The following is a 12,035-nucleotide window of genomic DNA, read 5'->3' as shown; positions in this document are numbered from 1 at the left end:
TTCGATTCCTGGCTTGGGTCACTGTCTGTGCAGAGTTTTCACGTTCTCCCTGTGTCTGCATGGGTTTCCTCCGGGTGCTCCAGTTTCCTCCCACAGCCTGAAAGATGTGTTGGTTAGGTGGATTGGCCATGCTAAATTCTCCCTCAGTGTAATGTTTGTTTCTAGGTGCTCACCGCCATAACCTTCATGTCATCAATTTTTGGCATGTTATTTGTGTCTTCCACTGTGAAGACTGACACAAAATACCTGTTCAATGCCTCAGCTATTTCCTCATTTCCCCATTATTAAATCCCCCTTCTCATCCTTTGAAAGACCAATGTTTACCTCAGCCACTCTTTTTTGTTTTATATATTTGTAGAAACTTTTGCGATCTGTTTTTATATTCTGAGCTAGTTTACTCTCATAATCCATCATACTTTTCTTAAGAGCTTTTTTCATGGCTTTCTGTTGACCTTTAAAGATTTCCCAATCCTCTAGTTTCCCACTATTCCTTGCCACTTTGAATGCATTTTCCTTCAATTTGATATCCTCCTTTATTTCCTTAGATATCCATGGCGGATTATCTTTTTCTACAGACCTTCCTGATCACTGGTATATACGTTTGCTGAGCACTGTGAAAAATCACTTTGAAAGTCCTCCACTGTTCCTCAATTGTCTCACCATAAAGTTTTTGCTCCCAGTCTACCTTAGCCAACTCCTCCCTCATCCCATTGTAGTCTCCTTTGTTTAAGCACAAGACACTGGTATTGGATTTTACCTTCTCACACTCCATTTGTATTTTAAATTCAACCATACTCTGATCGCTTCTTCCAAGAGGATCCCTAACTGCAAGATCATTAATTATTCCTGTCTCATTACACAAGACCAGATCTAGGATAGCTTGCTCCCTCATAGGTTCCATTACATACTGTTCAAGGAAACTCTCGCGGATACATTCTTGAATTCAATTTTTAAAATCTGGAATTAAGAATCTACTGATGACCATGAAACCATTGTCAATCGTCAGAAAAACCCATCTGGTTCACTCATGTTCTTTTGGGAAGGAAATCTGCCATCCTTACCCGGTCTGGCCTACATGTGACTCCAGAGCCACTGTAATGTGGTTGCCTCTCAACTGGCCTCGGGCAACTAGGAATGGGCAATAAATTTTGGCGTTGGAATGCCAACGCCGGCATCTCCACATCATGGCTACAATAAATGTTGGCCAGCCAGCAATGCACGTGTCCCATGAATGAATAATAAAAAAAAATCCTTGGAAATGCAAATTCCAAAAACTGTTTCATTAGAGCTAAACTCACATTCTCCAATCTGATAAACCTGGAATGTGGGATTGATACAAGATGTAGGTAGGTACAGGCAAAACCAGGAGGGATGTCTGGTAATCATTATCACGGAGGTGGTGTGTTTAGTTACAAGGGCAGCAACTGGCAAGGTCACCACAAGTGGGCCTGGCCATCCACACACTTGACAACGTACTCCTCTCAGTGATTGGCAGGGTGAGTTCTGTTCAGGAATTACAGGATCGGTGTTTGCAAACATTGGTTTCACTTGAAGTGAGCTGAGTACTTGCGATATCTCAAAGGATTTTAGTAACCAAACAAACTATTTATTGTGACAAATAAACTTTGTACAGAGGACAAGAACTGTGCTGCCGACTACTTCAACTCCAGTCTGAGAGTGACTGGGAAAACTAACGCTCAGCCCAGGATTCGCACACCTCCCTCCAATTGGCCAAAGGGGGCAGCACGGTGGCACAGTGGTTAGCACTGCTGCCTCGCAGCGCCAGGGATCCGGGTTCAATTCTGGCCTCAGGTGACTGTCTGTGTGGAGTTTGCAGATTCTCCCTGTGTCTGCCTGGGTTTCCTTCAGAGGCTCCAGTTTCCTCCCACAGTCCAAAGATGTGAGGGTTATGTTGATTGGCCATGCTAAATTGACTCTAGTGTCAGGGGATTAGTAGGGTTATTATGTGGGGTTATGGGAATAGGGCCTGGGTGGGATTGTGGTCGGTGCAGACTCGATGGGCCGAATGGTCTCCTTCTGTACTGTAGGGATTCCATTCTATGAACTGGCTGATCAGGTCATATGAACATCCCAAAACATTGCCCTTAAAGGGGAATCACTACTACATCCTTCCCCTCTTAAGTCCCTTATTACCATGTACAAGCAAAAGTTAAAATATTTACAATAAAACAACAACAGACAAGTTCTTTAACACAGTAAGCTCAGTCTGCCCGGGGACTCTCTCTTTCTCGGACAGTGATGGGGTTCAGCAGCTGGGGTCTCCACAGCAGAGGCAGCTTCTGTTCGACTTTCAGAAATTGGACTCCCACCTCGTAAAGGTGAATCAGTGAGAATTACTTCATCAGTTCCTGCAGGAATGGTAGCGGCACGGTAGCACAGTGGTTAGCACTGCTGCTTCACAGCTCCAGGGACCTGGGTTCGATTCCCGGCTCGGGTCACTGTCTGTGTGGAGTTTGCACATTCTCCTCGTGTCTGCGTGGGTTTCCTCCGGGTGCTCTGGTTTCCTCCCACAGTCCAAAGATGTGCGGGTTAGGTTGATTGACCATGCTAAAATTGCCCCTTAGTGTCCTGCGATGCGTAGATTAGAGGGATTAGTGGGTGGGATCTGGGGGTAGGGCCTGGGTGGGATTGTGGTCGGTGCAGACTCGATGGGCCGAATGGCCTCTTTCTGTACTGTAGGGTTTCTACGGTTCTAGGAACATTACTTGGCCCTTCCTCAGGCTGACTTGTTTCTTTCACTCACAAAAACATTACCAGCAGGTATAATCCGAGCGGACTGCCCCTCCGCTTCTCAATCTGATTCCCTTCTTCTCAAAGTGATTCAACTGTTTCTTCAGGATTTTATCTTGAACTTCCCTTTCATACAATAGCGGGGCCGTTTTGGCCACGACAACACCCGGGATCCTTTGACACGTACCAGATCGTCCACTCCGAATGTCCTCTCAGTCCTAGATGAATCCTGATTCTTCTTTTGAACACTTTGCTTTGCCTCCAGCCTCCCAGCCAAATTAGGAAACACCAGGTGGAATTTTACAGGATTTGATTCTATGTGCCCAGCTAGCGTGAAAATGGGAGCGTTCCTGGTCCGTTTTTTGGGTGGGTTTTCACGCCCAATCTTATGCACTCTGTCTCTGAAAAGATAGGCTGGTCAGTTTCTAGCCAGAGAGGCTGTGGACTGGGCTTAATTCACCGGCCAGCCTACAGAGGGAGCTATTGCGCATGTGCAGACCTCTGATGCTGCATATGCGCATTATCAATAGCAGGGGTCTGATAGACAAAGAGAGAGAAAGAGCTGTCAGGCCCCTGCTACTGCAGGCAGCCCCAAGCAGCAATCCCCCCCCTCCCCACAATCACGGGGGCCTGTGGCCCGAGATATAGTCCCCATCCCCCCACCGCACAGACCGATCGGGGTCCCCATCCCCTCTCCCACTAATGGCAGACAGAGAGCAGCGGGCCACTAAGTGCTGAACGGGTGGGAAAACGGGAGACGTTCTTGCCCGTTTTTTGGGCGTACTTACCCGAACGAATCTCCGGTGCAATGCGGAGTGCCTCAGGGGGATTCACGCCGGGAAGTGGAGGGAGGGCGGAGCCTCATCCCACCTGAGAGGCCGACATCGGCGCACTGAGCGGGCCTCTGCACAAGTGCCAGTCTGCCAGTGCAGAGATTGGCGCACGCCCACTGGCCTTCTGGTCACCGGCCTCCCGATGTTATCCCCTCAACCCCCAATTGATAACCTACCCCAATCCCCCACCCCAATCACTGTCCTACTCGATTCTACCCCCCCTCCCTCCAGGCCAGCCCCGATCTCCCCACCCTTCACCAGTCCTGATCCCCCGCATGGCCAGCCCTGACCGCCCCCCCCACATGACCAGCCCCAATCGCTCCTCTCCCTCCCCACCAATCCATTGCAGAGTGCGCAGTGGTACCCTCCTCCACCACCGATCGGCCCCAGTAGGACCTGGCCCCTCTGGCCCCGCCATCCTGGCACTGCCTGGTGCCCGGTGGGCAGTGGCAGAGTGCCTGGTGGGCAGTGCCAGGGTTTCCAGTGGGCAGTGCCAGGGTACCAGGCTCTATTCTCTCTCCATTATTTGAAGGTTGTTAGGTTTCCGGTTTCCTCCACCTTCCCAGGCAGTGCGTTCCAGATTCCTGCCACCCTCTGAGTGAATTTTTGTTTTCTCAAATCCCCTCTGAGTCTCCTGCCCCTCACACTAAAGCGGTGCCCCCTTGGGATTGGCCCCCTCAACCAAGGGGAACGGCTGCCTCCCACTCACCCTGTCCAATGGAGCCGAGCTATTCTGAGCTAGATTCGGAGTTGGGGATGGAGGGGGGAGTGGGGGGGCAGCGGAGGGGAAGGCTGGAGTAAACGGGCTAAATATCAGACCCCTGGGCAGGCCCCCTGATACCAGTTGGAAATTGCAGGTTGGGTGAGGGGGGAGAAACGGATTGGAATCTGCGCCCCAGCAACCGGAACAGCATGCATTGTGTGCACTGACACATGATGGATGGCTCCGTGTACTGAGCGACAGAGAGAGCAGACGCAATCGTGGGGGCCTCTTCACCCGTCCCGGGTGAGAATTAAAGTCGGTGGGCACTCAGGAAAGGGAGGAATAGGGGAACAAAAATAGACTTGCAAAGTAAAAATGGGAGACTTCAGAACAAGTGCCCTCCCGGAAAGTGCAGTCTATACCATCCTGTCAAAATGACGAGCGATCCCTCGGAATCGTTATATATATTCCGAGGGATCTCTCGTCATTTTGACAGGATGGTATAGTCTGCACTTATACCCTTGTGCAACACAGAACAGACACAAACACTCCCTCTTCTCTCCTGGCGCCCTGGTGTTCTGCCCAAAATTAATTTTTAAATTAACCTCCTAATAGACCTCATCTGCCCATAGAGAGCCTATTAACTAAAGATCTGTTCTGATCCTGAATTGAGACCACAGAAGGGAGGGGGGACGACATCAGAAAAAAAACAAAATAAGCAGGGCAAACGAACAAAAAGTAAAGGGCCGGAAAATGGCAACAAAGGATTCCCATTATATATAGTTAATTATCTTTAGAGGCTCGCTGCCCCTTTTCCGAGGCAAGGAATTAGAAAACCTTAATTGCTTTATGGCCCATTCCTTGATTCGAATGATCAGGCTGATTCCATTTAATTTAACTGCCACAGATGAGAAGCAAATTGACTCTCCCACCTGCCTTGGAGCAGGGGAGAAAGTCTCCGAATTGGCAAATTTAGCGTCTGCAAGTTAATGAAAATCAACAGCATTTGTTCACAATTGGAAACGATGTTGGGCCCCGAGGTGTGTGTTTGCAAGAGGTTGGGGGGGGCGGGGGGGGGGGGGGGGTGGTGAGTGTATAAGTAGCGCAGCCTGCGTGGAGCTCACAACAAGCGCGGGGGAAAGAAGCAGAGTGGCCTAATAAGCGGAAAGGAGAGGACCCCGGGAGCTGGCAAATCGGTTGATTTGGGACCCATTAGGAATTTATATTTACGTTTTTTAAGTTTATTTATCGGTGTCACCAGTCGGCTTACATCAAGACAGCAATGAAGTTACTGTGAAAATCCCCCACGCTTCGGGTGCCTGTTCGGGTTACACTGAGGGAGAATTTAGCACCGGACCAGCGCCTCTTTCAGACTGTGGGAGGAAACCGGAGCACCGGGAGGAAACCCACGCAGACACGGGAAGAACGTGCAGACTCCGCACAGACAGTGACCCAAGGCCGGGGATTGAATCCCTGGTGCTGTGAGACAGCAATGCTAACCACCGTGCCACCGTGCCAGCTCTAACTGTTCCTTCTGCGCTGCTTATTTTAATTTGATATTGTTCTGACAAGAACAAAGAACAATACAGCACAGGAACAGGCCCTTCGGCCCTCCAAGCCCGCGCCGCTCCCTGGTCCAAACTAGACCATTCTTTTGTATCCCTCCATTCCCACTCCGTTCATGTGGCTATCTAGATAAGTCTTAAATGTTCCCAGTGTGCCCGCCTCCACCACCTTGCCCGGCAGTGCATTCCAGGCCCCCACCACCCTCTGTGTAAAATATGTCCTTCTGATATCCGTGTTAAACCTCCCCCCCCTCACCTTGAACCTATGACCCCTCGTGAACGTCACCACCGACCTTGTATTTGGGAAGTCCAGATCAGCCATGATCTTATTGAATGGCGGAGCAGGCTTGAGGGGCTGAATGGCCTACTCCAGCTCCTTATACTGGCAGCGAACAGAAAACCAGCTCTTGTGTTGCCCATGTCACGGTGGACTGTGTTTTGGTGATTAGAGGTTACTTCGTTATAAGCTGCTTATGGCTAGATTTTCCTTCCTCGCATCCCTTGACACAATAAATGAAGAAATTGATGTATCTTCCAACCATACTCCTTAGCCCACAAATGACCGCCCCTAATTTAGCAGATGCTGAACGCATTCGTACAAGATTCGCCCCCCCACTCTTTTAGCAACGCTTTCAAATCTGTTCCTGATGGACAGGTTAATACCTGTGTTGCATTACTGGTGAAAGTACTGTCACTAAACTATCTCTAATTTTGATTGGCTGGTTTTTCTAACCATTCCTCCTGCACTGGTTATTTTAATTTGATATTGTTCTGACAAGTATTTGGGAAGTTCAGATCAGCCATGATCTTTATTGAATGGTGCAGCAGGCTCGAGGGGCTGAATGGCCTATTCCTGCTACTGGTTTGGATGTTTGTAAGTTTTCACCCCCCTCTCCCATAGAATCCCTACAGTGCAGAAGGAGGCCATTTGGCCCATTGAGTCTGCACCAACCACAATCCCACCCAGGCCCTATTCCCCTAACCCTACACATTTACTCTGCTAGTTGCCCTGCCACTAAGCGACAATTCAGCATGGCCAATCAACCTAACCCGCACATCTTTGGAATGTGGGAGGAAACCGGAGCCCCCGGAGGAAACCCACGCAGACACGGGGAGAACGTGTAAATTCCACACAGGGCCAGATTGAACCTGGATCCCTGGTGCTGTGAGGCAGAAATACTAATCCACTGTGCCACCCAGCCACTTTGGAGAAGTACATGTGCTCATGTGGCATGGTGGCACAGTGGGTTAGCACTGCTGCCTCACAGCACCAGGGTCCTGGGTTCAATTCCGGCCTCAGGTGACTGTCTATGTGGAGTTTGCGCATTCTCCCCGTGCCTGGGTGGGTTTCTTCCGGGTGCTCCGGTTTCCTCCCACACTCCAAAGATGTGCGGGTTAGGTTGATTGGCCATGGTAAATTGCCCTTTAGTGTCAGGAGGATTAGCAGGGTAAATACATGGGGTTATGAGGATAGGCCCTGGGTGGGATTGCGGACAGTACAGGCTCAATGGGCTGAATGGTCTCCTTCTGCACTGCAGGGATTCTATGATTCCATGATTGATGATTATCTCCAACAATCTGAGGCTCAGAGAATTTTTCAAGGATTTGTATTCGACTAGTATTCTCCCAAGCCCTCAGTATTCTGGCTGTTGTCCCTCTGCCACTGATGTTTTAGGCTTCTTAGACCCAAGCCCAACTGGGGGGCTGAAATTTTCTACCCATTTACGACAGTGGGATCTTCATGTCCTGCCAACTTTGACCCCCTGCTGCAGATTTCCTGGCAGTGGAGGGTGCGAACAACGAGAAAACCCATTGAGAACGGCGGGACTGGAAGATTCTGCTAACAGCCAATGGGGGGCCACCTCGGTTTTTAAAAAAAATCATTCATGGGACATGGGCGTCGCTGGCTGGCCCAGCATTTATTGCACATCCCTAGTTGCCCGAGGGCAGTTGAGAGTCAACCACTTTACTATGGCTCTGGATTCACATGTAGTAAGAAGTCTCACAACATCAGGTCACAAGTAGGCCAGACCAGGTAAGGACGGCAGATTTCCTTCCCTAAAGGACATTAATGAACCAGATGGCTTTTTCCAACGATGGTTTCATGGTCATCAGTAGGTTCTTAATTCCAGATGATTTTTATTGAATTCAAATTCCACCATGGTGAGATTCGAACTCGGGTCCCCAGAACATTAGCTGAGTTTCTGGATTAATAGTCTAGCGATAACACCACTAGGCCATCGCCTCCCCACGCAATGGGGGTGGTAGAAAATGCCACCTGGTGTTTCTACTTTTTAACCATAAAAACTTTCGGCCATGAAAATTTCAACTCGCCAACAATTCAACGCTGCAGTTCTGCTACATTTGAAACAGAAAATACCAGTAGCTTGTCACAGGAAGTGTCTATTTGTACATTAGGTTAACAATAAATTCAGTTAATATATTTCTGATGTCAAGTATCTGTCAAATGAAATGAATAACTTTGCTATCGCTCATTGCAATGTACTCTCATTAAAACATAATTACTTCCATCATAGACATATGCAACACATATGCATTACATACATAGCATAGGTACACGCAAATACATGCACACGGCTTACATATATGAAGCTCAATGATGAGTCTAACTGAAAGGTTCATTGAGGTGACTGGCTCAGGGACCATTCTCATTGCGGACTATTTTTCAACAACAACAACTTGCTTTTGCAGATACGATTATGACTTTTAAGGGGCGTCTTGACAAATACATGAATAGGATGGGAATAGAGGGATATGGTCCCCGGAAGGGTAAGGGGTTTTAGTTCAGTCGGGCAGCATGGTTGGTGCAGGCTTGGAGGGCCAAAGGTCCTGTTCCTGTATAGCATCTTGAGACATCCCAAGGTGCTTCCCAAATGCAATGTCAAACAAAACTTAACTTTGGGCCAAATCAGGAGGTGTTGGTCCAGAGGATCAGAAGCTTGGTCAGAGAGGGAGGTTTGCAAAACTTTTTGTAAGGAGCTAGGAGGGCGAAGAGGTTTATCAACAAAGGAATTCGAGAGTTTAGGGCCTATGCGACTAAAAGTACAGTCACCAATGGTGAAGTTATCAAAATCAGGAATAGAACCATAGAATCCCGACAGAGTGAGGCTGTTCGGCCCATCAAATCTGGACCAACTCTCCAAAAGAGCATCTTACCCAGGCCCTATCCTCATAACCCCACACATTTAGCATGGCCAATCCACCTAACCCGCACATCTTAGGACACTTTGGGGCGGTGATGGTCCAGTGATATTATTGCTCGACGATTAATCCAGAAATTCAGTGAATGTTCTGGGGACCCGGGTTCGAATCCCACCATGGCAGATGGTAGAATTAGAATTCAATTGAAAATACCCTGGAATTAAGAGTCTACTGATAACCATGAAACCATTGTCGCTTGTCAGAAAAACGCATCTGCTTCGCTAATGTCCTTTAAGGAAGGAAATCTGCCATCCTTATCTGGTCTGGCCTACATGTGACTCCAGAGTTAGAGCAATGTAGTTAATTCTCAACTACCCTCGGGTAACTAAGGATAGGCACTAAATGCTTGGCCAGCCAGTGATGCCCATGTCCCACAAATAAATTTAAAAAGGGGGCAATTTAGCATGGCCAATTCACCTAACCTGCACATCCTTGGACACTAAAAGACAATTTAGCATGGCTAAATTCACCTAACCTGCACATCTTTGGACACTAAGGGACAATTTAGCATGGCCAATTCACCTAACCTGCACATCCTTGGACACTAAAAGACAATTTAGCATTGCTAAATTCACCTAACCTGCACATCTTTGGACACTAAGGGGCAATTTAACATGGCCAATCAGCCTAACCTGCCCATTTTTGCCACTAAGGGACAATTTAGCATGACCAATCCACCTAACCTGTACACCACTTTGGACACTAAGGGGTGATTTAGTATGGCCGATCCACCTAACCTATACATCTTCGGACTGTGGGAGGAAAGCAGAGCACCTGGAGGAAACCCCTGCAGACACAGGGAGATGCAGACTCTGCACAGACAAGGCTGGAATTGGACCCGGCTCCCTGGCGCTCTGAGGCAGCAGTGCCAACCATTGTGCCATCATGTTGCCATAGGAATGCTCAAGAAACCAGAAATAATGGAGCGCAGATAACTCAGAGGGTTGTGGGGCTGGAGGTGATATAAGGGATAGGGAGAAGCGAGGCCATGGAGGGATTTGAAAAGAAGGATGAGAATTTTAAAACTGAGGCACTGCTTATCGAGGAGCAAATGGAGGTAAACTTCTCAAGGGCAATTAGGGATTATATTAAACTCTAGTCAAGTGAGACTTAGTGTGAGTATACGCAGCAGTGCTGGAAGACCTACACTTCACAGAGGTTAGAAGGTGAGAAACTGGTCAGGAGAACATTGGAATAGTCAAGTGCAGGGGTGACAAAGGCATGGATGAGGGTTTGGGCAGCAAGTGAGCTGATTTGGGTGATGTTATAGTGACAGCTTGGGTACATAGTCAGAAAGTGATCTCAGAGTCAAGTATGACACCTTGTTTGTGGACAGTGGTTTTAGCCTCAGAAAATCCTGGCCAGTGGTTTCAGTCTTCCCAATATTTAGTTGTGGGAAATTCCTGCTGATCCAAGACAAGATGTTGGACAAACAGCGTGACGATTTAGATTAGTGTTGGGATGGTGATGAGGTGGGACTGACTGTCGCCGGTGTACAAGTGGGAAATGATTGTTTTTTTGGATGTCAGGCGGTGGATCTTATGGAGAAGATGAGCTCGAAGAGGGCATGCGGAGAGATAGTCGAGGAACTAGAGAAAGGGTGGCACAGTGGCACATTGGCTAGCACTGCAGCCTCACTGCCCCAGGGACCCGAGTTCAATTCTGGCCTTGTGTCACTGTGTGGAGTCTGCGCGTTCTCCCCGTGTCTGCGTGGGTTTCCTCCGGGTGCTCCGGTTTCCTGCCATAGTCCAAAGATGTGCGGGTTAGGTGGATTGGCCATGCTAAATTGCCCCTTAGTGTCCAAAGATGTGCAGGTTAGGTGGATTGGCCATACTAAATTGCCCCTTAGTGTCCAAAGATGTGCAGGTTAGGTGGATTGGCCATGCTAAATTGCCCCTTAGTGTCCAAAGATGTGCAGGTTAGGTGGATTGGCCATACTAAATTGCCCCTTAGTGTCCAAAGATGTGCAGGTTAGGTGGATTGGCCATCCTAAATTGCCCCTTAGTATCCAAAGAGGTGCAGGTTAAGTGGATTAGCCATGCTAAATTGCTGCTTTTGCCCAAAGATGTGCAGGTTGGGTTGATTGGCCCTGCTAAGTTGCCCCTTAGTGTCCCAAGATGTGCAGTTAGGGGGTGTGGTCATCCTAAATTGCCCCTTAGTGTCCAAAGAGGTGCAGGTTCGGTGGATTAGCCAGGCTAAATTGCCCTTTAATGCCCAAAGATGTGCAGGTTAGGTGGATTGGCCAACCTAAATTGCCCCGTATTGTCCAAAGAGCTGCAGGTTAGATGGATTAGCCAGGCTAAATTGCCCGTTAGTGTCCAAAGAGGTGCAGGTTAGGTGGATTGGCCATCCTAAATTGCCCCTTAGTGTCTTCCTTCTGCATTGTATGGGTTCCATGGTTTTATAATGTGGCTTCAGGGGTACGGCAGGGGGAATGCTGGGGACAGTTTGACTCGGTGGACGTCAGGGAGAGAAGATTTTGAGGCAGATTGGTGTGGATCTTAATGACAAAGAGTCTGCACATTCCTCACACTCCATTAACAGCAGCTGTGCTGTGAGGCACACACAATTGAGGCCTCAGTTTAAGCAGGACTTGAGTATTTTGCAGGTTACTCAATTCCTTTCGATTGAGAGTTGCGGTAGATTGTTTGCTAATCGAAAGTACCCAGCTGGGAGGTTAGAATTTCTGTCTCTTCTAGTCAGTGGTTCCCCAGTTACTTGCAATCGATAAGTGGAAAGTGGGAATTCTGAATTCCCTCGATGTCTCAGCTAGTTAGTGTCTGTTTATTTTTTCTAAGAGTACTAAAGGAACAATGCCAAGCCGAGAGGTTTTTATCGGCAGGCCTCAGAGTGAAGGTCAAAAGTCAAATACCCGACCTACGAATAAAGAAGGTTGGGTCCGTGGGCGAGCTGGTTGGTGCTTCAGAATTGGCATCCAAGTCTACTTACTTAGCCCTAAAA

This window comes from Mustelus asterias, chromosome 28 (assembly GCF_964213995.1).
Source record: "Mustelus asterias chromosome 28, sMusAst1.hap1.1, whole genome shotgun sequence".
Taxonomy (NCBI): domain Eukaryota; kingdom Metazoa; phylum Chordata; class Chondrichthyes; order Carcharhiniformes; family Triakidae; genus Mustelus; species Mustelus asterias.
This window is presented reverse-complemented; position numbering follows the sequence as displayed.